Source organism: Emydura macquarii, unplaced genomic scaffold, assembly GCF_026122565.2.
Source record: "Emydura macquarii macquarii isolate MOO-44397 ecotype Brisbane River unplaced genomic scaffold, CSIRO-AGI_Emac_v2 contig_1348, whole genome shotgun sequence".
Lineage (NCBI taxonomy): Eukaryota > Metazoa > Chordata > Testudines > Chelidae > Emydura > Emydura macquarii.
In genome coordinates this window covers 19,936,834-19,962,644 of record NW_027131485.1, presented here as the reverse complement: position 1 = coordinate 19,962,644, position 25,811 = coordinate 19,936,834, and the positions used below count along the sequence as shown (strand labels likewise).

The 25,811-nt window shown below is 42.1% G+C and overlaps 1 protein-coding gene across 2 annotated transcripts in view; it reads left to right on the top strand.

The window, feature by feature from the left end:
• Nucleotides 1-25,811, top strand: part of TXNDC11 (thioredoxin domain containing 11) — a 121,292-nt gene that overhangs the window by 35,926 nt on the left and 59,555 nt on the right. The window lies entirely within an intron of this gene.

The window sequence follows — 25,811 nt, the reverse complement described above, 5'->3', positions numbered from 1 at the left end:
ATATCAGGAAAAAAGGCTCCGGTAATGGTGCATTCTTGACAGGCAGACTTGTTCACCTATTTCATACTTATTTTTTTTGTTAATTTTGTGAAACAGATCTTTAGTGTTTTAAAAAACAAACAAACAAATACCTTTGCCAAAATGGCCATTACTAAATTTATTTAAAAGATTGTTACAAGTTATACTGATGGAAAGAAGTGCTTGAGAGAGCTTGCCAGTCAGTGTTTGCAAAACGCTTTACATGGTTAAAAATTTTGAATTGTTACTTTTTGTCATGTGATATTATGGCAATGAACAGAAACCAGATATTTCAGAGGCAGCTATATTTGCAGAGAAATAATCTATCAGAAGCTTGCTGATGGATGAAAAGTTGCCTGAATGATTAAAATGTGGTTTAAGCAGTGCAAATGCTGGCCAACTCTCAGAAGATCTTTATATGCTCATCCAATCAACCATATTGAGTGAATTAGGGAATCCTTGTTGGAGAACTTGTGTACTGCAGGATTGTGGTTAGTGCCAAACCTGTACTTGCAGAGTACAAAATACCAACAACTAAGTCATTTGGGGATAGTATTTGCCAGCTTCAAAGGGCTGTTATAAGGATTAAATCAGTAATATTTATGTTTTCACATCTTCCGTGGAACACTTGTAGAAGTTTAAAAGCATTATTACTTATTTCTATATTATTTATGTCATTGTAACATGTAAAGGTTGAGGCCCCATTGTGCTAAGCACTGTACAAATAGAATACAAGTAGTCATTGCCTGAGGAGCTTACAATTTAAAAGACAAGGCTGACAAAAGATATAAATAAGCAATAATATATTTACATTCTTAAACAGATAAATATTAAATGGTATCTCCCCAAAGACATGAGCATCCTTTCTTTCTTGAAGTGCTCTGCTAGGCCCTCCAGTAGTTTCTAGTGCACTGGGATGCAGTTCTGTAGAAGGTACTAAAATCTGCATCTTTTTGGTATGAAAAGATTCAGGCTTCTTTAAAAAATGATGATGAAATTGAGAGAGTCTGGGTGGGATTCAGTTGAATAATGGAAGAACCGCTACACATATATTCTGTTTATAGATAAAGGCAGACATCGCTCTGTCTCCGTGACAAGAAAAGCAGTCACCTCACTGGTGAGAAAATGGATAAAATTCCATTGAAACAGGTTAGAAAACATATACGGTGATAATGTTCAGCTTTCCATATCTGTTTTTCAGTTTATGTGGCATCTATTTAATATTCTAGGTACTATAAACCAGCAAATACAGAGATATAAGTGTATGTTTATGCATATATATTAATACAAAGGTTAAAGGGACATTGTCAACTTGATTTTTTTTTAAATTGACAAAAACACCATTTTCTGATACATCCTGATTTTTTAAAAAATTCTTTAACATTTTTAATAAGTGGGTTTTTTTATCCCCCATGAATGCTTAAGTCATTTTCTCCCTTACTGAAAGTATTCATCAGGGGAAATGATGACACTAACTGTACACAAAGTAATGTCAAATGGATAGAGTAAACAACTGGAAAAATAGAGAAATATTTGTCTCACGTCTGTTACTTATTGTAATCTTATATGTTACTTTTAGCTGTGGTATGCAAAACGTTTTCAGACAGAAATGTGATTTTTGAAGTTGTATCTTCTTAAAAACCCAACCAGAACTTGCTCATATCTGCTCAGTACTCACTCAATAACATAAACCCCCCCATATGATAATATTAGGAATTGTAAATTAGGTTCCCTACCCTACACCCATCAACCCAACATTTAGGATGATCATATAGATTCTGTGCATGTCTACACTGCCATGCCGGCAGGCATTGATGCAGCAGGTCTGCATAGACCCACTCAGTCGATGGGAGAGCGCGCTCCCTTCGACTGTATTAGTCCACCTCCCCAAAAGACAGAAGGTAGTGTGTACGGGAGAGCATTTCCTGTCGGCGTAGCATTGTGAAGATGCCGTGCTGCATAGATGTAAGTACGTTGACGTGAAATATGCTGTAATGTTACGTAACCAGCGTATCTCATGACAACCCAGCACAGCAGTGTAGACCAGGACTCTGATTTAGCAAGACATTTAAACACATGCTTAATCTGATCTTCAACCATTCATTTCAACACCACTAGTCAGATGCTTTGCCACTGTTAGCAACAGTACTGGTGCCAACCCTGGATAAAAGAGGAGGATTCTGCAGTTGGATTTGTGACCCATGCATGTAAAACATTGCTTCAGCAGAAACAGTTCAGTTAAACCAAAATTTGAAGTTGATAGGGGCAGATGGAGCTCAAAACTGAAGATCTCAGTGAAAGCTGAAAAGAAGCAGAGATCTTAAGACATCAAATCCTGATGACCAAATTTGTAAGAAGAGTAGGCACATGGAATGTATGAACTTTGTGTAGTATGGGAAATCTGGCATAAATTACACTAGAAATGAAAAAATCCCATCTGAACATACTCAGTGGCAGTGAAATGAGCAGGGCAGGGAGTGACAAAATGATGTCTGCTCGTGCTACAATCTTATACTCTGGAGGAGGAATGCACAAAGGAGGTGTGGGAATTATGCTCAGTAACATCCCAGCAAAGACCCTGCTGGCATGAGAACCAGTGAACGACAGAATAACAGCCAATCTACAAACAAGATGTGTCAAGTGTACAATAATCCAAGTGTATGCACCCACAAATTCAGCAAGTGACCCTGAAAAGGGTACATTCTTTGAGCAGGTACAGCAAATATTGTATGTTGTACCTAACCATGACATCATGGGCACAGCAGTGGAAGGCATCTGCCCTGATTATGGCAAACAGATTTTAATCTCTGTGGCACAATACTCTAAAGATAGGAGGCAGTCTCTTCCATCATAAGAGGATTTGCAAGCTCACATAGAGCTTACCAGGGAATGCACCCATCAACCAATAGACCATGTGTGTAGATCTCAGGGATGAGCATCTTCTTTGAGGAATGTCTGAGTTATCAGAGGAACAGATGTTGGTTCGGATCATTATCTTTTAATGGCCACATTACAACATAAATTCAAAAAGATCATTAAGATGGACAAAGAGAGTGTTATAGCAATAGGAAAGTTCAAGGACAAAGAAATACAGATCAGATTTCAGATTGCCTTTAACAACAGTTCCGGTATTATACAGAACCAGGCTGAGGACAGTCTGGAAGACAGATGATCAAACTGGAAGAAGACTGTAGTCAAGACAGTTGGGCCTCCAAAAAGGGTAGAAGAAAGATGCACCGATTACATCTGGAACTTGTGCAGCAATTAACAAGTGGAAAGCTCTGAAGGTAAAAAAGGAACAGAACAAGACACAAGAAGAACTCTTACAGGCAGATGCAAGATGTAGAGAAAAAGACAAAGGCCTGGTCTGCACTGACAATGGAGGTCGACGTAATGACCACCTAAACACCTACATTGAATACCTAAAGTATGTATCTCCACTGGCACGTCAGTTCTGCCGACCTAAATGGTAGTAAAATTCGACTTAATAAAACCACCTCCACAAGTGGCGTAGCACTGAAGTCTAATTTTATGGGTCAAACGAGCGTCAGTGTAGGCAGAGCGAAACATAAATCAACATCATTGGTCTCTGGGAGGTATCCCATAATGCTCTGTTGTGACCACTCTGGACATCTGCACTCTGTTGCACTGTGACCACGTAAACAGGAAATAGCTCCTCCACTCAAGCCCTGGGAAATTTTGAAATCCTATTTCCTGTTTGTTCAACGTGGAGAAAGCTTTGTAGCTGAATGGCTCATGGTGACTGCACGCCTCAAACACACTCCAGCCTAGAGTTGACCTGTGGTCTTGGATCTCAGCAGCCTGTGCGGCGAAGAATCTGTTCTGGCTCAGCTCCGAGGCAGAAAAAGAAATTTAGATATCTACAAGAAGATATCACGTGGCATGGTGGAGAAGGGCCACAATGGGGATGCACAGCACTGCCATGTTAAAATCAAATTGCTGAGACAGGCATATCAGAAAACTAGGGAGGTGAACAGTCGTTCTGGCTTGTCACCGAAGACATGCCACTTCTGTGAGGAGCTGCATGCAATTCTCGGTGGTGACCTCCACCACTGTGCCACCACGCAGCATTGATACCTCTGAAGAATCCCAGTCCAGGATGAATGAGGAGGACTCTATGGATGATGAGGAGAACAGGGGGCAAGAGAGCAGGGTATCCATTCTCCCAGAGACCCAGGACCTGTTCGTTACCCCAGAGCAGCCCAGCCGGGCACAGGACAGCGTTACAGACCGAGATGCTGAGGAAGGCACATCTGGTGAGTGTTTATAGTAAATCGCATTTCTGTGGTTATGTCCCCAGTCAGCTTCTTATTTTTGGGGAAAAAAAGGAGTTTGTATTTTTGTGGGGGCTTCCTGTGGATTGGTAAACTTCAGTAGAGAGTTACCCCCTGAACAGACTATCTATATGCACATGGATATCTCCAGGAAACTTTCATGTAGGTACTCTGCAATCCTTTGCAGAAGGTTTCTGGGGAGAGCAGCCTTATTTCTTCTGCCACAGTAGGACACTTTCCCCTGTCACTCTGCTATTAAATGAGCAGGCATCATTGCAGAACACAGCATAGCAGCATAAGGGCCAGGCCTGTACCCTGATGCTTGCAGGAAATCTTCCCTTTTCGCCTGCATTACCCTCAGGTGACTAATATCACACATGGTCACCTAGGGAAGATGGTACAAGTTTACATTACCTGACCAATGTAGTCACTGTGTGTTGTTTCCCTGCTATGGATGGTGTCCCTGGGCCCCTACACAGACAATTCCTAGCCATGATATTGTTGGCATAGGCGTTATGGGTCTGGGAGCTGGTGTCCCCTTTTTTTTCTCTCCAGCAACATTTCATCCACACCCTCCCCCAATCCCTTTTTATCACCTCCTCCCAAACTGGTCTTTGGGATGGTAAAGGGGAGCCCAATGATCCGTCTCCTTGGTTATGTGTGGATTGGGGAATTTAGTGCTATACAGTCTTCCCAGTAATGGCTACAAGAGCCCCTTACTTACCATGTCTGGAACGCCACTCCGACCTATGTGATAGGTACACATTGGTATGCGGATCTGGCTTTGCCTTTTGAACATGAAAGTGAGTTCTTTTTACATTGCAACATTTCTTTTACTCCATGGGGTCAACTAATAATGGCAACTTTGTGCTTTGCCTGCCTTACAATGGCTACCTTGGCCTTCACCCCATCTTGTACTCACACAGAGCACCTTTCCCAGATTAGGAAGCGGGGAAAAAAAACTCAGAATGACATGTTGAACAAACTAACGAACACTTCTGCAGCTGCTGACACAGAGCTCAGAGCCTGGAGGATGTCCTTGTCAGACAAACTAAACATGGACATGGAACACAGAAAATCAGCACAGAAGCAGGAGCGTGCAATGCAAAAGGAGATGTTGTGTATTATGTCTGACATGCCGAGGCATCTGGTAGAGCTCCAGGAAGAACAGCGGCAGGACAGACTCCTCTGCAGTCCCTCCAAAACGCTCAACCAACAAGCACTTTCTTACCAGCTCCGACCCCCAAGCGCTGTAGGAGGAGGTTGAGCAGGGAGCAGTATGTGCTCCACTCCACGCTGGTGGAGGGGAGCAGAAAGAGGTGACAGCCCCTTTAAGAACTGGGAATGTGCGTCCTTTGTTATTTGCATAGTTACACTTTGCTCTGGATGGCCAAGCAGCCTGATGGGAATGTTAAATTATCTTCTTTTCCCTCCACTGAAATGGGTCACGCATAAATCTGTATTGCTTTAAAAAATATTTCTCTTTATTCATTGAGAGCTTGGGGATTATCGGTGGGGAAAGAAGGGGAGGGGGCCGATGGTGTGAGGGTGGGGGATGGGAAGGGAAATTACAGCACTGACAGAGATATACATTACTGCGGTTCATACCAAAAATGGGTTTTCAATGCTTCCCTGGGGTGCAGCGCTCCACGGTTGGCTCTTAGCATAGCACTAGGCTGGCCGCTAATTTTGAGCAGCCAGATTCCATCGGCCTCCACGACCCAACCTTGGGGGAACTTTTCCCCCTTTGTTTCACAAACGTTATGGAGCACAGAGCAGGCAGAGATAACAGTTGGGATGTTGCATTTACTGAGGTCTAACCTATTGAGCAAGCTGCGCCATCTTGCCTTTAAGCGGCCAAATGCACATTCCTCCACCATTCTGCACTTGCTGAGCCTATCATTGAAACGCTCCTTCTCTCTGTCCCGATGCCTGGTATATGGCTTCATTAGCCAAGGGAGCAAGGGGTAGGCAGGATCCCCCAGGATCACTATTGGCATTTCAGCATCACCAATATTTATTTTTTGGTCAGGGAAGAAAGTGCTCACCTGCATCTTTTTTAACAGACCTGAGTTCCTAAAGATGCGTGCATCATGCACCTTTCCAGACCACCCCACACTGATGTCGGTGAAACGTCCCTGTAATCCACAAGGGCCTGCAACACCATTGAGAATATCATTTTCGATTTATGTACTCTGTGGAAAGGTGGTCAGGGGCTAAGATAGGGATGTGCATCCATCCATGGGCGCGCCCTCCCCCTCCCCGGTTTGGGAACCCTATTGTGGAAAAGCCTTCCATTATGTCCTCCACATTTCCCAAAGTCACTACCCTTCTTAGCAGAAGTCTATGAATGGTATGGCACACTTGTATCACAGTTGCTCCCATGGTGGATTTACTGACTCCAAATTGATTCCCAACTGACTGGTAGCAGTCTGGGGTTGCTGGCTTCCACAGTGATGGGCACTCATTTCTCCATTGTCAGAGCAGGTCTCAAGCAAGTATTCATGCGCTTCCGGGCTGGAGACAGCGCTGCGCAAAGTTCAAGGAAAGTGGCCTTTCGCATATGAAAGTTCTGCAGCCACTGATTATCATCCCACACCTTCATAACAAAGCGGTCCCATCAGTCAGTGCTTGTTTCCCGGGACCAAAACTGGTGCTCTACCGACTGATGATGCTGCATAACAGCCTAGCAAATGGGAATTATTTTGCTCTACAGCTTGTAACAGGGCAGACTCAGTAACATTGCAATTTTCCATGCTGTGGCTCCTGTCTCGGCCTTGAAAGTACTGCAAGATAAATCGTGAGGTGTTTGTGATGCTCACAATGATCGTGCAGAGCTGAGAGGGCTCCATGCCTCTCTGGCAATGGCGTGTGCGTGGCAAAGACTGAAGGGTTTAGAAAAACGGTGCAAAAAAGCATTTGTCTGTTTATTTGGGACAAGAAAGGGGGGGAGCATATTGCATCATGGGAGGATGACAACCTTCCCAAAAGCCTCTCTGACTAGTTGCACTGTGGGATAGCTACCCACGTTGCACTGTTTTGATTGTTGACCCCAGCACGGCTAGTGGGGACACAATACCCCAACGCAATGAGCGTGGTGTGATCACGCTTCTAGGACTTCTAAAATTTGGCAGGTGAAAGTCAATTTAAAATAAATCGACTTCACTCTGCAGTGTAGACATACCCAAAGAAATGAAGAAGAGAAGCGGGCAAGATAGAAATGCCTGGAGAAGTCTGCAGAGGCAGAAAAAGCACCACTGAAGGAAACTTCAAACAGTTCTATAGAATGGTTCTTCCTGAGAGGTCTTCACTAGACCATCACAGGTGATGCCCCTCAGGGACTCCTATGGACAAATGTTGAAAATAAATGAAGAACAAGCCAGATGAAGGAAAAAACATTTCCATTCCATATTAAACCATCGAGCGCTGACAGTCATTCACAGGTTCCAGAGAAATGCCTGTATTAAGTTAGAAATAGAAGAGAGGCCAATAAATAACACCCAGTGAAATTAAAGCAGCCATTAAAGGCCTCAAATAGGGGAAAGCTTTTGGAGTTGACAGAGTTCAAGCAGAGGTACAGTGACAAGAGGATATTGAATGCGCTGGCATTACCTGGAAAGAAGTATCACAAATAGCGAGCACACACAATCAGTGCAGGAACCGGACTGCTCAATATGTCAGCGGCACAGGAGGAACTAAGATCTAAGTCACTTCCTGCTTAAATACCTTCCTGAATGACACAATAGTGTTAGTATAAAATAACTTGGTAAGCAATTTTTATTTCCTGTTGTTTTGCATTAGGAGTCCAAAATGCAAAAGGCTGTTCTGATGATTAAATATGCAATGCTTGTAAGGTTGATAAGTTAAGATGTGTGTTAGTTATTAGTTCTAGTTACATTCTGCCTACTTGAGGTTTTCTAATTTCCCTTATTTTATACCTTTTATATTTCACTTGTAATGAGCAAATACAGAATGTTGATTGAACATTGGGAAATATCCTAGTCTTTTCACTGCCTTTACATTATAATGTAAAATGCGTCTTATAAACAGCATATGGTACTGTAAGATAGACCTATTTTCATAGTCTCAGTACACAGATCCCTTCTTATAAAAGGTGTATTTCCATAAGGTAGTATTTTTATGTGTATGCAAAAAATCTTGAATTTGGTGGTTTTAATTTTTGATGCACCTAAGAGTTTTCATGGCTTATTTCTTTTGAAGAGCCTTTATTTAGGAATGTAATGTGTGTATTTATTAATAATACCAATGGTTTGTACTTAAGACTATATTCCAGGACTAAAAGTACTCTACAAATATTATCTAATCCCAACAACATCCCTGTGAGGAGGCAGATATCATTATGCTTACTTTACAGATTAATAAACTGAGGAACAGAGAGGTTGAGTGATTTACCCAACAGATTTACTTGAAAGTCATTTATTTTGAGGCAGCTATCCACTGTAGTACTGGTTTTAAAATCCTTGTGTACAAGTGGGCAGGCAGTAAGTATTCTGGAAATAAATTATCTGAGATCCACTTTTTCCCAAAAGGCTAGCTGCGGTAGTTTAACGAATACAATTGTTTGTCTGATTAACTTTGGACTTTCTCTGGCATATTAAGGCTGTGATAGAATTTTTTTGGAAGGATACAGAATAATTGATTACAACAAGATAGCAGTATCTTAAATGGTGGTGTTTGTTTCCACCAAGACCTTGTTTGTTTAGTATTACATTTCTGAAAGGCATACCAATTCTGTTGTCTTTCTACCACTTGATTCTGGATAGAATTTAGATGCATTTTGCTGTTGTAAGTAGCTAACTGTGTGAGATTTGATCTTTTGTCTATCTTGAAATGACTGTAATGTCTTTTATCTGTTAGGAAGAGTTGACACTAGGGAATTTCTTGCAGTTCTTGACTATTTCTTTCTCTTTAAAGAAAACTTTTAAATTCAGTTTGGTGCGAGTTTGTTCTTTCTGCTGTTGGAGGGATAAAAAAATCTCTATCTTTTGAGAGAGAGGCTTTGAGTCTCAGAGAGGTTCTACTGTACATTGCTGCTTTGCTTGTTACAAACATTGCATCAAAACATTAATAAAACAACTAGAAATGTCATATACGTTACTTACAAAATCTTATCTGTCAGACAGAATTGATTATATAAACTGTTTAGCATTCTGTTCTTTAATCTTTCAGTGTAAATTTCTGTGATCTGTAATTTTAAACTTCAGTGTATATACTTATAGGCCCTAATACTGCTCCTATTAAAGTCAGGTCCTTAATCTGGCCATGTTTGTATCCAAACTAAAAGTTTGAGCTCCATTACCTGTTCGTTTTTTTTAATCACATTATTTGCGTACAATCCCATGGGTGAATAGTTTCCTTGACACATTCTTACAGAATTCCCACTACACTGATGGGAATGAAGCATTGAAGGGGAAGCATGTATCATCATAATGAATTGTTATATATGTATTTTATTTATCAAATTTATCAGAAAGACTCTATCTGTGGTAGCAGAAAAGACCTGCAAGCCTCCCTTCTGGTGGAGTCCACATGCAGCTAGAGCACCCATAAAAGTAGGTGCTGCTGGCAAAGAGAGACCTGATTCTACACCTCCTCTTTGTTGCCTCCACTAGCAGAACTTCACCCCAGGCCAAAATTAAAGCTGTGCTCTCAAAGCAATATCCTACAGTGTGAATTCCCTGGGAATACAGAAGAGTCTGTCTGGGTCAGGGAAGTGCATTTTGCAGGGTGATTCTAGCACTATGGCTCTTGATTTGAGTTATAGAGTAGCTTAAGCTAATACCCGAGTTTCAGCTTTTTCGTACAATTTTTAATAAGTGTCTCACTAAGGTAAATAATATATTGCTAAGTCAGTGCTCTAAACCTATGAGTAAACAGACACGTGAAGAAATCATTTGAAGTATTTGTAATCTCATTGATCATTGAGACAGCTTGTTTTGCTTTGTATAAATTGTAGTGTGAAAGATAAAAAACAGACATTACCATTTGGAACTGAGCAAATGTTAGTTATTACTAAACAAACTGTTATGTTGTTTCAACAGTGTACAGTACTTATTTGGTATGGTCTACTATTGTAAATTGTGTTATTTAAAAGGTTGACTTGGAAATTAGCTCACTTTAGGTATCATAAGTAATTATATTAGATTCTTAAAATCATGCTCTTTTGTGGTCTGTGAATTGAGACTGTTTAATGTGCTGAAACTGGCATACATTAGTGCAAAAAGTTAGTAATATTTTACAATAGCACAGATCAAATTATATATTTTATCTCTTATTGCTTTTACTCTTTACATTTACACCAAATTTTGCTGGGTGATAATAATTAGAAATATTCTTGCCCAAATTTCGGATTATAGAATACAAATGTCATAAGAGATGTAATATGCTCAACTGGACTAAAATGTTTGCTGCTAATTTCTGTTTTTTACAATAATTAACCTTTGTTTTTATCAGATTACAGTCTGAAGTTTAACTTCAGAGACATTTGTCTCAGAGTTGTGGGAATATTGCAAACAGCAGATTCACTTTAACAGAATTCAAAATCCTTTTTATTTGCTTTAAGATGTTAATTATATATAATTATTCTCCAGGAGTAATTTTCCCAGTCCAAGTTTCTGTAAAGTGTTCTTTCTGTGTGAGACTTTTGGGCAGATTCACTACTAGCATGAGTGGGCAAACTACGCTGTAATTAGTGGAATTATGCCCTCTTATAACAATAGTGAATGTGTTTATAAAACTGCCCTTAATGTAAGACTTCTTCATACTCAACCTTTATTACACAATGTGCTATAAATGCACAATTTTTTGAGTCCACAGTAAAAAAAAATCTAAACCAGAGGTTCCCAAACTTTATTGGTTCACATAGTGCTTTCTTTAAAAAATTGTGAAATGAAGGGATGGAACATCAAGCTCATGTACCACAATTTGGGAACTGCTGATCTAAACTGTAATTGTGTACTTTCCTGAAGGTCAAAATTGCTATCCATCGGAATGTAGCAGAATAGAATTTTATCATGAACATCTATCAGATCACAATATTTGTGTGGCTTTTAATTGAGATTTAATCAGGAAAAATTTTACTGAGAAACAAAAGATTCACTTCCGCCCTTAAAGAGACCTTTTAGCTAAGTGGGAGGATATGCATCAATAAAGCCTTTTACCAAGGCGAATGATCTCTGGCATTCCTAGGTTGATTTTATAATCAGAGGGAACTAAAAGGACCCTGGAGACCTACTATGTTTCTTTGCTCTGTTCCTTTGTTACATGTGCTCTGGCAAATTTTCCTTCTTCTAAATCTTTGCTCCCCCCCTCCCCCCCCCACACAAAAATCATTCTGTCACTACTTGTCTTACCTGCACTATAAAGTTTTGTCCATTGAGTTAGTCTTTATACTTTGTCTGGTATTGGCTTTCCATCATTTATTTTTTGCTTTTTTCCTTTTAGTCTCTTTATAGTAGTCTCCTGCACTGAATTTTTCATTTTTTATTGTATAAAATTGTGTAATTTAAATCAGATGACTCCTGTTTTATTTTTATCGTTCAATCTAGCATAATATAGTTAAAACTATTGAAAACTGAATACAGTAAGAACTGTTTTAAGTGAACATGCAAAAAAACTGGACACTTAATAGAGCCATCTTAGCAGTTTGTACGCTATATGATAAATATTTTTAAAAATGAACTGGAATAAATGGCAGAGATGAGAGAGAGGAAGCATGGGAAGGCTGTTAAATTGCAGCTAAATCCACACTAAAGACTGCCTCAAAAATGTAACCCATGTCTTCAGTCTCTGCTTGAAGGTTTCCTCAGGGTTGCTAATAAAATTTCGCATGATCTTTTATTTAATATCACTACTAGATGACTTTTTTTTGCTGGTCACTTGAATTGTTTTTTTGTTGTAATTAAACTAAAGTGTGAGAAGAAATGAAATAATATGATCAACCAGGTTGGATTGGTTTGTGTGGTTTTTTGGTTTTTTTGTTTGTTTGTTTTTTTGTTTCTCAAAGGTTGTTCAGGTGACCACAGAAAAACATACATGTGCATATGATAGATTTCTGGAATAACTGTCCAAATAACTGCAATTACTGGAAATCTTTGTTTTTCATTCCTTTATTCTAGGTAATGTACTTGACCTCTGCTCTGCTTCTGCCATTGGTATTGCAGGAAGGGTGGGCTCAGTGATCAATGGCAGTGTGGGGGGGTAGAGTTGAATTGCAGGGCCAAAGTGGTTGCATAGAGTCCAGGCAGTGCGAGGCAAAGGCAGATATGGGGCAGAGGGTCTGCTGGCTGGCTAGCATGTCAAGGAAGGGGTCAATCCCATTCTATCCCAGGCCTTGGATGCAGTAGGGAGGAGGTGGATGCAGGATCAGGGAGGGTGGAATAGCCCCTGAGCAGTGGGGCAGGATCAAGTAGTGGCCCATGGTGCAACAGAAGGGGGATCGGAGTGTGGGTAATGCCCTTTCCTCCCAGGTCCTTAAATTGTGTGTGCGTGTGCGCGCAGTTTATCAAAGAAAGTATCCTAAATTAAATAACAATTTTACAGGAATTAGCAGTTACTTATTATATGTAACCCTTTGATATAATGTACGATTTTCTTAATGATGAGTGCTTTATATCCAGAGCTGCTCTTGAAGTTTTAGAAGCACCTTGCACCACTCCACATTCCATCAATTTTCAAGGTATACTCATGGACCTAATGCAACACAACCTTCTGAAGAGTGAATCAGGCAATTTAATATGTTTGAAAATTAAACTAAATACTTAACAATTTTGTGGTCTAATTTACATAATAATTAGATCAGGATCTCTTCATTTTTGCTGTGAGCCCCAAGTGCCTCAGACTCAGTCAGTAAAAAAAAAAAAAGCTTCTTTCATTAGTTACAACCATAATAGTGTGCTTTTGAAATATGTATGAGATTTGTAAATTAGCTCAAGAATCAACTCTAAGACATTTGAGGTCTTTCACCCAAACTCCACATGAGTCCTATATACTATGAAAGCTTAACACTGACTCTTTCCAATGGTTTATATGTAGTATGTTGCCCAGCAGTATAGTTGAGAGGTCCAAGTAAGTCCTGAAAGCCATTTTGATGAAACATTTTATGAATATATACGCTTGTATGTAATGTAAGGGTATTCGATGTGTTAAATGTTAAGTTTGTTTTTCAACATGAGCACCTTTGCAAGTAAATTTTTACTTGTAAATATTATACAAACTAACTTTTAGATTGTCCTCTTATAAGGTATTATTACCTTCCCACCATCATGCCGATGTGGCTTGGCAATCCAAAAGCCTGGCTCAAATTTCAGATGATAAAGTATGTAGGTTTTCAGTTCTTTATCTAAATCCAATGGATTGTTTGTATACCTGTGCGATTCTTTCTTGAGATGGATGATCTTTTTCATAGTCTTTAACTCCAATTTAACAGCTGTTTCTGTAAATTGCTTTTGATGGCTCATAACTGGTGTCCCTCATAGTTCCAGTTGGAATTATATAAACTGCTTAGCTGGCAATTTTTCTCTCTCTCTATAAGATGCCCTCCCCCAAAAAATATATCTGACTACTACATATATCTAAATGCTCTTGATTCCTTAGTTAGAAATCACATCTGTTTCCTGTGCTGCTGCTGATTGTCAGCCATGACTTCTTCAGTTTTGGCTGTTTGAACTATTCTAAAATTTTAGATTATTTTATTGTTAGTTTTGTAAATTACCAATGTCTTTTTTTTCTCCTCCATAAATCCTAAATCTTCTGAATTACATTATAGTCAGATGTCTTCATTTCAGTGGTCCCAGCAGGCATTAGATTTTTGCTGGGTAACCTCTCAGATAGAATTATTTTCTTAAGCTGAATCCTTGACCCGGTCATCCTGAGATTTGCCTTTGACTCCCTTTATCCTCTCCACCTTTTGGTGGTGATTGCAACGTTCGTCTCTTAGGCTCTACTGTGTTTGCCAACTTCCTCTCTATTATTAAACTATGTGGAGATTTCTGATGTATACTGTGTTGTGTTGCTTCATCGCTTATGTTTACTGCATCCCTGCTATATCCTCTGAGAAGCCTTAAAAAGGACAGAGGTCCGAAATGTAGAATATTCAATTTTATTTGTGTAAGATAGCTGCAAATTCTTACGTAACTTTGTAGACGTCTGAGACCCCCAGAATATTTTTTTGTTTTTAATAAGTAATCCAAGTTGCATTCAGAGTCTTGTGTAAGGTTTGATTTGACTCTATATGGAAAGATGGGGTGACATTCATACAGGTACAGAGAACTGGAACGAGGCCCTCTAACATTTAAGTTCTGCATAGAACTGCTTAAAGGGAGCTTGCTGGCTAGGCAGCTGCACAGAGGAGCTTGTGTTCCCAGTACATACAAAGAAAAAAAGTCTGCACACTGGCCCCACATAGGCCAATATGCAAGGCCAACATTGGACACAAGCTAGGGGAAGGACTGCAAATCTGAGTTTGTGTGGATCCAGTAACACAGACAACGTGCACAGGATTTGCTGTTGCCCTACTCCTGCCTATAAACTGGAATATCAACCTGGTCGTCTGCTGGAGTGGATTTTACTCACGCTTTGTGCAGATGGAGTGGATTTTACCCAAGGATTTGATCCTGCCTGATTTGATTTCAGTTGTTCATGGAATCCATGGCTAATAAATTATGAGGTTGTGTGTGTTAAGAGCCTTATTGACTTGAGTTGGGGATGGCTATGTTATTCTAGAATGGTAAAGCCACTTGCGAGTTTTGTGGGTCTTTCAAATGAGCTCCTGCTAAAACATCATATTTAATCATACTATCATGTATTTCATAGATATCACATATTTTACAGAAAAACTATTTTAGAAATGTTTCAGAGTTTTTAAACATTTAATTGGTACACTTTTTTATATCCCTCCACCCAATAAAGCCAGGTTGTTTTACTAAACAATCTTGATATAGACCAAAGAGGGAGAGACCAATTATAAGCAGGAATGGGGGGGTTGGAGGGAGAGAAGAGAAATAAGGAAATGCTGCTCTAGTAGGTTTAGGTTTTTTGTTTGTTTGTTTTTAAATGGAGTTTGTTTGAAACTGCTGGGAGATTTGGAATAAAGGAAATAGCCTGTGTAATGATTTGTTGTTTGTGTTGCTGTGGCTTGTTCCAGGCACCCATCGGGCCTGAGCCATCAGTTCCTGCTCCATGGAAAGTCTGTTGGATGCAGGTGTTGGAGTGATGAGATGGCCAAAATGAGTTCATGAAGAAAATGTGTTCTACAGCAATGTTCGTTTGTGGTACAATAGATGGTGTATAAGAGCCTTGCATTTGATGTAATAGCAGAGCAGCATATGATTAAATTGAAAGCAGTATGATATAATTGTGACAAAGTGAGTATTTTCTGTAATATTTTTATGAAGATTGTGTGCCTCAGTTTCCCTCTGTAGTTTGTATTGCATCCAGTGGATGCAGGTGTTAACACTGCTCTTTGAACAGCATTGGAAACGTATGTGTCTCACCTTGCTGTCTGGGTGGAATGAATTGGTCGTTAAGAAACTAATTGAAACCAACCTAGATCAATAAAGGGTTTAGAGAGACAATGGAAGTCCCGAGGACTGTATGATCTATGCTCAATAGTGGGAGGCTGTGGCCGGTGGGGTTGTGAACTCAACATGCCCCTGCCTGGAGACAAAGAACACTCGTCTTGACATGCAGCACAGTCAGTGGATTTTTCCCTGCTCTTATCAGGATCCTTTTCAGCCTCACATCCACACCTCATATCCTTGCTCATGGCAGACAGCACACTCTTCTGTTCTCTGGATCTTAGTAATAAAAAACAAGAGGTGGTCTGGTAATAGGCCTTTCAGTTCTTCTGAGCATGGAGTCCCCGATCACACAGACCTATCTCTTCCTGGTGTTGGAATTAATCTGTTTTGTATTCTCTCTTGAAGTCCTCTGTACATCATACTCATTTTTCCTTAGGCTCAGGCTATCTACATCATCTCTAGCCCTCTTCTGCAGGGACTGGCTTCCCTTCTTTTCTTCTTCACCTCTCCTGCCTGTTTCTCCTCCTCATTCCCCAGTGCAGCCAAACCTGTTGTTCAACTCCATTTCACCACCATTAGCTGGTCTCTTCCTCTGCGTTATCCTCATGGTCACATTTCCATGGATCACCCTCCTCTTCTGAGCGGTGTTTTTGTTTGGCATGTGTCCGCAAATCGTGAGCTGTCTGTACCACCTCCTTTCTGGCATTATACCTTCTGAATTCCATCGTCTTCAGCTGCATCTCTGATTTTTTAATTTACTCTGCCAAGAGCTCCATCAGGTGCCATTTCATGCATAAGTAGTATCCATCAGATGCCCACTCAAGGATGATGTACATCCTGCAGTGTGTGGTTGAGTGTGACACAGTTTTCATTAGTTACCAGTATTTAACATGTATAAATTCACAACACTCAGGGTATTTTAACAGTTCCATATATAAGGAAGAACAGTTCTCTTCTGTAGCTAAACCAGACTGACTTCTAAATAACAATAATTTTATTTCTAAATTGGCATCCTGCCAAAATAGTCCAAGCACTGTGCAACATTATTTTAAACATAATAAATACACTGTAAACATTATTCATATTTTAAGAGATTTTTCCCTAAAATGAGTAAAATAAATTTGAGGGGATTGTGAGTACAAAGTGAAGGTAAAAATTGGGTAGAAAAGGAGAATGGAGAAGTGATGAGAGACTGAGATAGATGTCAAGGGGAAGCAAAGTATCAAAGGCACAGTTACTAACTAAAACAATAAATGACTCTGAGAGCTCAAAAAGGTATTTGAGAACATATTCTCATTAAGATGAGGCTCCAGGACTCATGACTTGTACTAATAAGGGTTTATGAAACCAGCAGTGCCAAATTAGCTGATTCATCCATTTGTAGGTATCACATTTGTTTGAGGCACCTAGAGCCACATTTTTATAGATATTTAGTGCCTAAATATACAAATAGGCACCCAGTGGGATTTTCAAAAGTATCTAGATGCCTAACTCCTATTGAAATCAAATCTTTTCACTGAAATTGCTTCCATGGGATTGCACAAGATGTTAGTGTAAAATTTCGCCATAAATTAGACTTAATGCAACACAGGATGACAAATTAAGAGTGGGAAGAGGAAGAGAGGGTAAGGATTATAGGAGGGAAATAATATAAATGCTTAATGTAATTGACCCCCTCTTGGTAACTCATCTTTGAATTTTTTTCCAAATTAATTCAATATATTAGGATTTATAGACATTGTCCAGGGGAAAAAAAAAAGTGTGGGCCAGTTATATAAAAGAACAAAATTGTCTGCTTTCATAATACGTTCAAAGTTTTGTGTATATTAAAAGTGGAGGGTGGGGGAAAGGGACTCCACTTCCTTCTTACAATGATAGTGGAGTGATCCACATTATAGTCCTATATTGCACAAGACAGAAGAGGAAAATAAAACTAATAGGATCAAGAGAGTCCCAATTACTTAAAAAATAATACATTGATGAATAGCATCAAAGCAGTATTTTCTTCAAAGCTGGTAGGCCAGATTCTGCTAGGAGGCACCCCAGTGAAAATCCATGAAAAGATTTACACTGGTGTAATTGAGCAGAATGTGACCCATTATGTGTGTCCCTTCCTGCTTCTCTCTCTTAGACAAAATTTTTTTTTAATCATGATACTTTGATGAGCAGTTTAGCAGTTCGTTCTTATAGAACAATTTAGTAGTTCAGAGTATTTTGTGGTGCTTTGTCCCAATTTTGATATTTATTTTTTCAATAATTTTTTTGATGCATACCTTCCCAAAGTTGAGTAAAACTTCCTTAGCCATCATAATAGAAATAGAATATGTTCAACATCTGTAACAATTAATTTCTCCTGTTAGAAAAAAACCATACTGGCAATATGCTACTAGCAAATATGACTACCGTATTTTAAAATAAAGATAGTCAGCTTGAAAATGGAAAGTCTGCCATAGAACATGTGATATCTCCCCCCTCTTCTACTCAGTGCAAAAGTGACCATAACTCACTTAATTGGGAAGAAATTTGATTGTATTTCCTGCTTTGTAGGCACTCTAAATTTCATCAAAGGCTGAAATTGCTGTGGGACAATTTTTCTTTTTTTATTGGTTGATTTGACATGGAATTACTTACTTTATTTTCTTCCACCAACCCTTAAAGCTTTATTAAAAACATTAATGCTTTGTATTTTACCAATTATTAAGCCTTCATTGTTTTAAAGCCTAATGGCTGTGCTTTCTGAAGAGAATATGCTGATTTTGTAGATGCGTGCTGGGACTTCCTTCTATCCATTCTTCTCCATTTTCAAACTCCTGTTGAGAGTCCCTGGAAATTATTCAAACTGAGCTTTGCAAATTCAAACCATTCTGGTCAGATTTTAAAAAGTATTTCAATGATACCTTTGGACTCACTAGTTTCTAGAAATCTGATTTATCTGCAGAACTTAACTTCCCCAATATATTATGAGTTTAATAGATTTATGATTTCATGAGTTCCTCCCCAAGTGAGGGACATCATGAGCCATAAAGTACTTGAAAAGATAATCTTCTGTAAGGGCTGTTGGAATCTGCAGAGGTCAGTTTTATATTTTCCTCACTTTTTTTTCCTTAATGGAAACGTATGCTTATGAAAAGTGACATTGTGATAATCCTGGAAACTGAAATCCTGTGTTTAGTAACGTAAAGTTCCACATACTGCCTCACCAATATGCCTTTATCTTGGCCTGAGGGACCAGAAAGGAGATAATAGTTCAGTATCCAACTCAATCCTTGGCCCTTCTGCTGAGACTTTCGGAAAGAATGCTAATTGGTGACTGATTTAGTGGCAGTTGTGGACCTTCATCTGCTGGGAATGGCTCTGAAACCACTGAACTCATTTCATATAAACCGCCAAACAGCCATCAGGTAATAACATTGTCACTACAAACCTGTACTGGTTTTTAAATGGTGACTTAGAAATGAAAAGCTCTATATATCATTACCCAGTCCATGAAATCTCTTGGACCCCAAATCCTCCATCTCTTTGTTTAATGTGAACTTTATTTAAAGCACCAAAAGTAAATTAGTGATTCTGAATCTTTGTTAATTTCTAAGAAAAACTCTCTTAAAATATGATGATTTAACTCCAAACCAGTATTTGGCATTTTCCTTATTACTTTGTCAGCTCAGATTCTTTACTTTTTGTCTGAAGGAAAGTAATTGACAGAGTGCTTTAAAACAACATGGTAAACTTGGCATTTCTTTGCCTTGGATACAAGTGCTTGGGGTGCTGGCTTAACCCTTCCTTAATTCTGGTAAACTACTGTAGATTTTCTTGGCTACGAAATTAAATTTAAAATTGGGTCTCCTATATATAATGGTTTAATTTCTTGGATTGATTAAAATGAGCAAATCAGATAGCATTATACTAATTTATCTATGATATACCTATTTTGATGTTAGTTTTCATGTTATTTTTAGATTGCATTTGATGAAGACATTTGAACACGTTGTACTATTTATTACCCTCTGAATTGGATGAACTTGGAAGAACATCAGTTGCTTTATCAATACTATATGTAGAGAGAGAGTCAGTATAGGTAGCCTTTGTAATTATACCTATCATTAAGGTTGCCTGAGACTTATTTTAAAATTCTGTCTTTAAGGGTTTTTTTTAGCTGTCAAACTCTTACAGTTTAGGCTGAAATTTTCCATGCTGGGTGTCTGCCTCAACTGAAAATGTTTCTGCTTTTTCCATGAACAAGATTAAGGACAAATAGATTGACTTGTTCATGTTAAAAGAATTCTTACAACAATTTGGTTAAGAATCTTTAGGGTCTCCATGCTTTAGAGCAGGAATCTGACATTTGGTATAGGGGATGCATTGTTGTCAGGGACACACCTTTTGCAATCTCTGTGAAAATCTGCCTAAACTTGACCAAGTTATAAACCTGCTAAAAGTGGCAGTTTCCACATGCTGAGTAGAGACTTCTTAGAGTTGGAAGCTAATTTCTCCAAGATTCCAACTGTATGGTGTATGCTTCAGCCTTCCCCAGCTTCTCGTGCTGATTAGACTGTGCATGTGCCAGCCTGATGGAGTGATTGAGCACTTTGAAAACTCTTGGAGGATGGGAGAAATACCAGATTACTGGAAAAGGGCAAATATAGTATTTATCTATAAAAGGGGGAATAAGGACAATCCAAGGAATTGTAGACCCGTGAGTTTAACTTCAGTACCTGGAAAGATAATGGAGCGAATAATCAACCAATCAATTTGTAAGCATCTAGAAGAACATAAGGTAATAAGTAACAGTCAATAAGAAGTTGTCAAGAACAAACCATTGTTTTATACAGTGTTGTTTTAGCTGTGTGGGTCCCAGCATACTAAAGATACGAAGTGGGTGAGGTAATATCTTTTATTGGACTAACTTTGTGATAGGGCGTGTGTAGGACCCATGGATTTTGAAAGGTGTGTTTGTGAGGGGTGTTGATCATGGTAGCAATAGAGATATATCTGCAGGTTTTGCACCTCTTCTTCTGGCAAGGTCTTGTGCTGCTTTGAATTGTTAACAGGCAACTTCACTTTCAATAGTCCCTGAAATATGTATTTAACTACTTATGCTAAGCAAATCTGTTCCATCTTGTATTTAGCTGTGACACTTTGAGTATGTTTTCCAGACCTGAAGAGCTCTATGTAAGCTTGAAAGCTTGTCTCTCTCACCAATAGAAGTTGATCCAATAAAAGATTCTTCACCCATATTGTCTAACATGATGTCAAACCAGCCTAATATCCTTCTTTGACCGGGTAACAAGACTTGTGGATAGGGGAAAAGCGATAGATGTCTTGTATCTCAACTTTAGTAAGGCTTTTAGTGCTGTCTCACATGACCTTCTCATAAACAAATTAGAGAAATATAGCCTAGACGAACTTACTGTAAGATGGGTGCAGAATTGGCTGAAAAACTGTACTCAAAGAGCAGTTATCCTTGGCTCACAATCAAGCTGGAAAGGTGTATTGAGTGGCTTCCTGCATGGATCTGTCCTGGATCCAGTTCTAATCAATAACTTCATCAATGAATTAGATAATGATGGCATAAAGAGTACACTTATAAAGTTTGTAGACAATACCAAGCTGGAAGGGGTTGCAAGCGCTATGGAGGATAGGATTAAAATTCAAAATGATCTTGACAAACTGGAGAAATGATCTAAATTATATAAGATGAAATTCAGTAAGGACAAAAGCCAAGTATGCTACTCTTAGAAAAGAATTATTGATTGCACAAATACTAAATGGGAAATGACTCCCTAGGAAGCAGTACTTAAGAAGTACTGGGGTTATTAAGGATCACAAACTAAATATGGGTCAACAATGTAATACTGCTGCAAAAAAGTGAACATCATTCTGGTATGTATTAGCAGAAGTGCTGTAAGCAAGACACGAGAAGTAATTCTTCCATTTTACTCAGCACTGATAAGGCCTTAACTGGAGAATTATGTTCAGTTCTGGGCACCATGCTTCAGGAAAGATGTAGACAAACTGGAGAAAGTTGGGAGGAGAGCAACAGAAATTATTAAAGGTCTAGAAAACATGACATATGAGGAAAGATTGAAGGAATTGGGTTTGTTTAGTATGGAGAAGAGAAAACTGGGCAGCAGATATAAAAGGTTCTCTCTTCGAGTGGTTGCTCATATGCATTCCACTATAGGTGAGTGCGCGCCCCGTGCACGAGTCTGCAGAAGCTTTTTTGCCCTAGAAACCCCAGCGGGTCGGCTCCAGCGCCCCCTGGAGTGGCGCGCGCATAGCACGGCATATAGGGCGCTGCCGACCACGCGGGCCCTCAGTTCCTTCTTTCCGCCCGTGACGGTCAGTGGAACGCTTGCCCCTTGCTTCGTCGCAAGTAGCAGCCTTGGACTCTTAATCTGTAGTTAAGTTTTCTTTGTTTAAATAGTTAGCATACTCTATTAGTGTAAATAGTAGATAGTATAGTGTAAATAGTTAGCCCCTAGGGGCTTTACTAGGAGCCATGCTGGGCTCCACGGGGTTTAAGCCATGTGCGGCTTGCTCAAAGGTCTTCTCCGCGAGCGACCCGCATGATCTCTGCCTCCGATGCCTCGGGGAGCAGCATCGCAAAGATAAGTGCCGCATTTGTAAATCGTTTAAACCCCGCACTCAGAAGGACAGAGACGCTCACCTTCGGGCGATTCTGATGGAATCGGCACTACGTCCCGACTCGGAGCCCTCCAGGTCACCGACGGCACCGAGCATCTCGTCGGTGCGCAGCGCTCCTCCGGCACCGATATCGGCACCGATACCAGCACCGCAGAAGACGGTACTGAAAAAGAAGAAACGGCCAGTGGCCGCAACTATGGACACCCCCCTGCGACCGGTACAGCAGGGGGTGATACAGGAGATGCCCCAGCCACGTGCCGTCGAGACCGCTCCGGCACCGGCATCTCCTCGCAGGGAGCCTCCCCCGACCCCGGGGGGTGGGGGAGTGCCCCTGCAGGGGCCGTCGATGCCGGAGGCGTTTGCAGCGGCACAAGCCCTCATGGCCTTGCCTACGCCTCCGTCCCTCCCTCGGCCGAGGGATTCAGGGACCGCATCTCGGGGTAACCCCGCGCTGGGCTACCCCGGTGGGCAGAGGAGACGGGATTTGGTGTCTCCCCCCAGACGGTCGGGGGGGGGGGATCAAGAACCCCCCCTCCCAGCTCCGACCGCGAGTCGTCGAGCTCCTCCATGCCGTGGCATCGGGGGCGGTACGGAGGTTCCCGGGGCAGTCACTCCAGCTCTGCTTCGAAAGGCAGATCGTCGGAGCCCCGGCACTGGTCAACATTGCGAGAGAAGGGCCAGCCGAAAGAGCCACGGCACCGCTCTCGCTCATCTTTGGGCTCCCGGCACCAACCATCTTCGGTGCCAAAGGACACGGTGCCGACAAGAGATCGACGCTCTCGATCTTCGGACCACAGTCCAGTACAGATCCCGGTGACCCACATACAAGCCCGGCACCGGTCTAGATCTCCGGCTTATAGCCCAACAGCAGCGCAGGGAGACAGACACCACTCCCGGTCAGTCAGTAGGCGGCGTGACAAACCAAGCCGCCGGACTAGATTGCGATCCCGGACTCCGAGCCCAACGCACGCTTCGGCACCAGATGCCCCTGCACCTCGTCACCATCTTTCTCCGGTACCAAGGGGATGGGACCGGTACCGCCACACACACTCCCGATCGCGTAGTCCGATACAACCTTTGGCACCGGCAGCGGCACCCGCACACCATCGGTGTCCTCAGTCCCCGGTACCTAGGGACAGTCCTTGGCACCGATATAGATCGGAGTCACTCCCCGGCACGACATACGGTACCGGGGGATGACACAGCATCGCGTCGGCGTCCTCAATCCCCGGTACCCAGGGAACGGCATCACCGCCGACGTTCCTCGAGGTCTCTAACAGACAGCCCGGTACGATATCATCGGCACCGACAGACCGCACGAGCTCATTCATGTAGCCCGGCACGGGAGCTCTCGGCACCAGGGGCTCTCCGGTACCGCGCAATAGCCCTGACAGAGGACACAGCCCCAGGGTTCACACGGACAAACATCGCCATAAAACCAAGGCATGGCGGGGGTACTCATCTTCCTCCAGTTACTCTCCACCCCGCCGGCATGGCAAGCATCACCGTGACTGCTCCCCCTTGTCACGCAGCCCGTCTCCAGCAAAGGGGCAACGTAAGAGGAGCCGACGATCTCCAAGCCCAGCCCACACAGGGGCTGCCTCATACCCGGCACCGGGCCCGGTACTGACATGGGGGCAAGGGCCATGGCAATGGCCCTACTGGGGATCCTGGCCGCCACAAACAGCCCAGGGAACTGGGTCCCTCCCGTCAATGAGGACCCAACCTCCTCCCCCACCTAAGAGTCCACAGGGCGACGACCAATCGTCGGACGGAGAGTCGGACCCAATGGAAGGGCCCTCCATGGGTCCCCTGCCTCAGTCTTCCTCCTTTTCTCCCCCTGACACAACATCCAAGGACCAGAGGACCCCGCTCCCTGATTTCAAGGCCCGTCAAGAACTTTTAAAAAGACTTGCGGAGAACCTAAAAATTGATCTTAAGGAGCTCTCCGAGGAGGAGGACCCTATCTTTGGCGTCCTGGCCTCAGCAGACCCGTCTAGAGTAGCGCTCCCGGTACATGACCAAGTGTTGAAACTGGTCAGACCTATCTGGGAGACCCCCGCCTCGGTAGCTCCCACTTCAAAAACAGCGGAGAGGAAGTACTACGTCCCACAGCAGGTCTTCGAGTACCTCTATAATCACTCAGCCCCGGACACGCTGGTGGTGGACACTGTTAACTAACGGGAAAGACAAGGTGCCCAATCGAACACTCCCAAAAACAAAGAAAATAAAAAATTGGATCTTTCTGGGAGAAAGGTCTACTCAACCGCTGCTCTCCAGCTCCGCATAGCCAACCATCAGACTCTCTTGGGGCGATATAATTTAAATCTCTGGTCGTCACTCCAGAGGTTTGCGCCGGCCCTACCCCAAGACCTTGCAGCGGATTTTAACACCCTGCTCCAGGAAGGAACAATGGTGGGGGGGGCTATGCTGCATTCCGCCAGTGACGCGACAGACGCGGCGGGGAGAGCCATGGCTGCTGGTGTAGTCATGCGTCGATCGTCCTGGCTACAGTCCTCAGGCCTTTCATCCGAGGTTCAGCAGGCAATACAAGACCTGCCCTTTGAAGGCACAGGCCTGTTCTCGGATAAAACGGACGACAAACTACACGCCTTGAAGGACTCAAGAGCCACACTGAGGTCCTTGGGCCTGTACGTGCCACAAGCCATGAGACGCCAGGGCAGACAGCAGCCTTAGAGGCCGCAGCAACCCGCTACCAGACTACCCCCTTGACCACCTCAACACAGGAGAGGTCAGGAGTGGTTTAGACAGCCCAACCGTCGAGACCGCCCAGGCCCTGCCAAGGGCTCCCAGCCAGGGCCGCAGAAAAACAATAAGCGCCCCTTTTGATGGGACGCTCGAGGGTGGCACCTCCCCCATTCCCATGGCTCTCATAGCCGACCTGGATCACACCCTGCTTTTCAGAGACAGGCTGCGGCCGTTCCTCCGAGGGTGGCAGGGCATAACCTCAGACCGCTGGGTGCTAAGTGTGGTGCAGAGAGGTTACGCCTTGCAGCTCTCGGCCTTCCCGCCGGATTCTCCCCCTACCCCGTCCCTCTTCAGGGACCCCTCTCACGAGCAACTCCTTCTCCAGGAGGTCCGCTCCCTGCTCCGCCTAGGGGCAGTAGAGGAAGTCCCCCTTACGGAAAGGGGCAGGGGTTTTTATTCCCGGTATTTCCTTATCCCCAAGGCAAAGGGAGGCCTCCGGCCTATTCTGGACCTTTGCCGTCTAAACAAGTTCGTCAGATGGCTCAAGTTTCACATGGTCTCCCTAGCCTCCATTATTCCCACACTGGATCCAGGGGATTGGTAT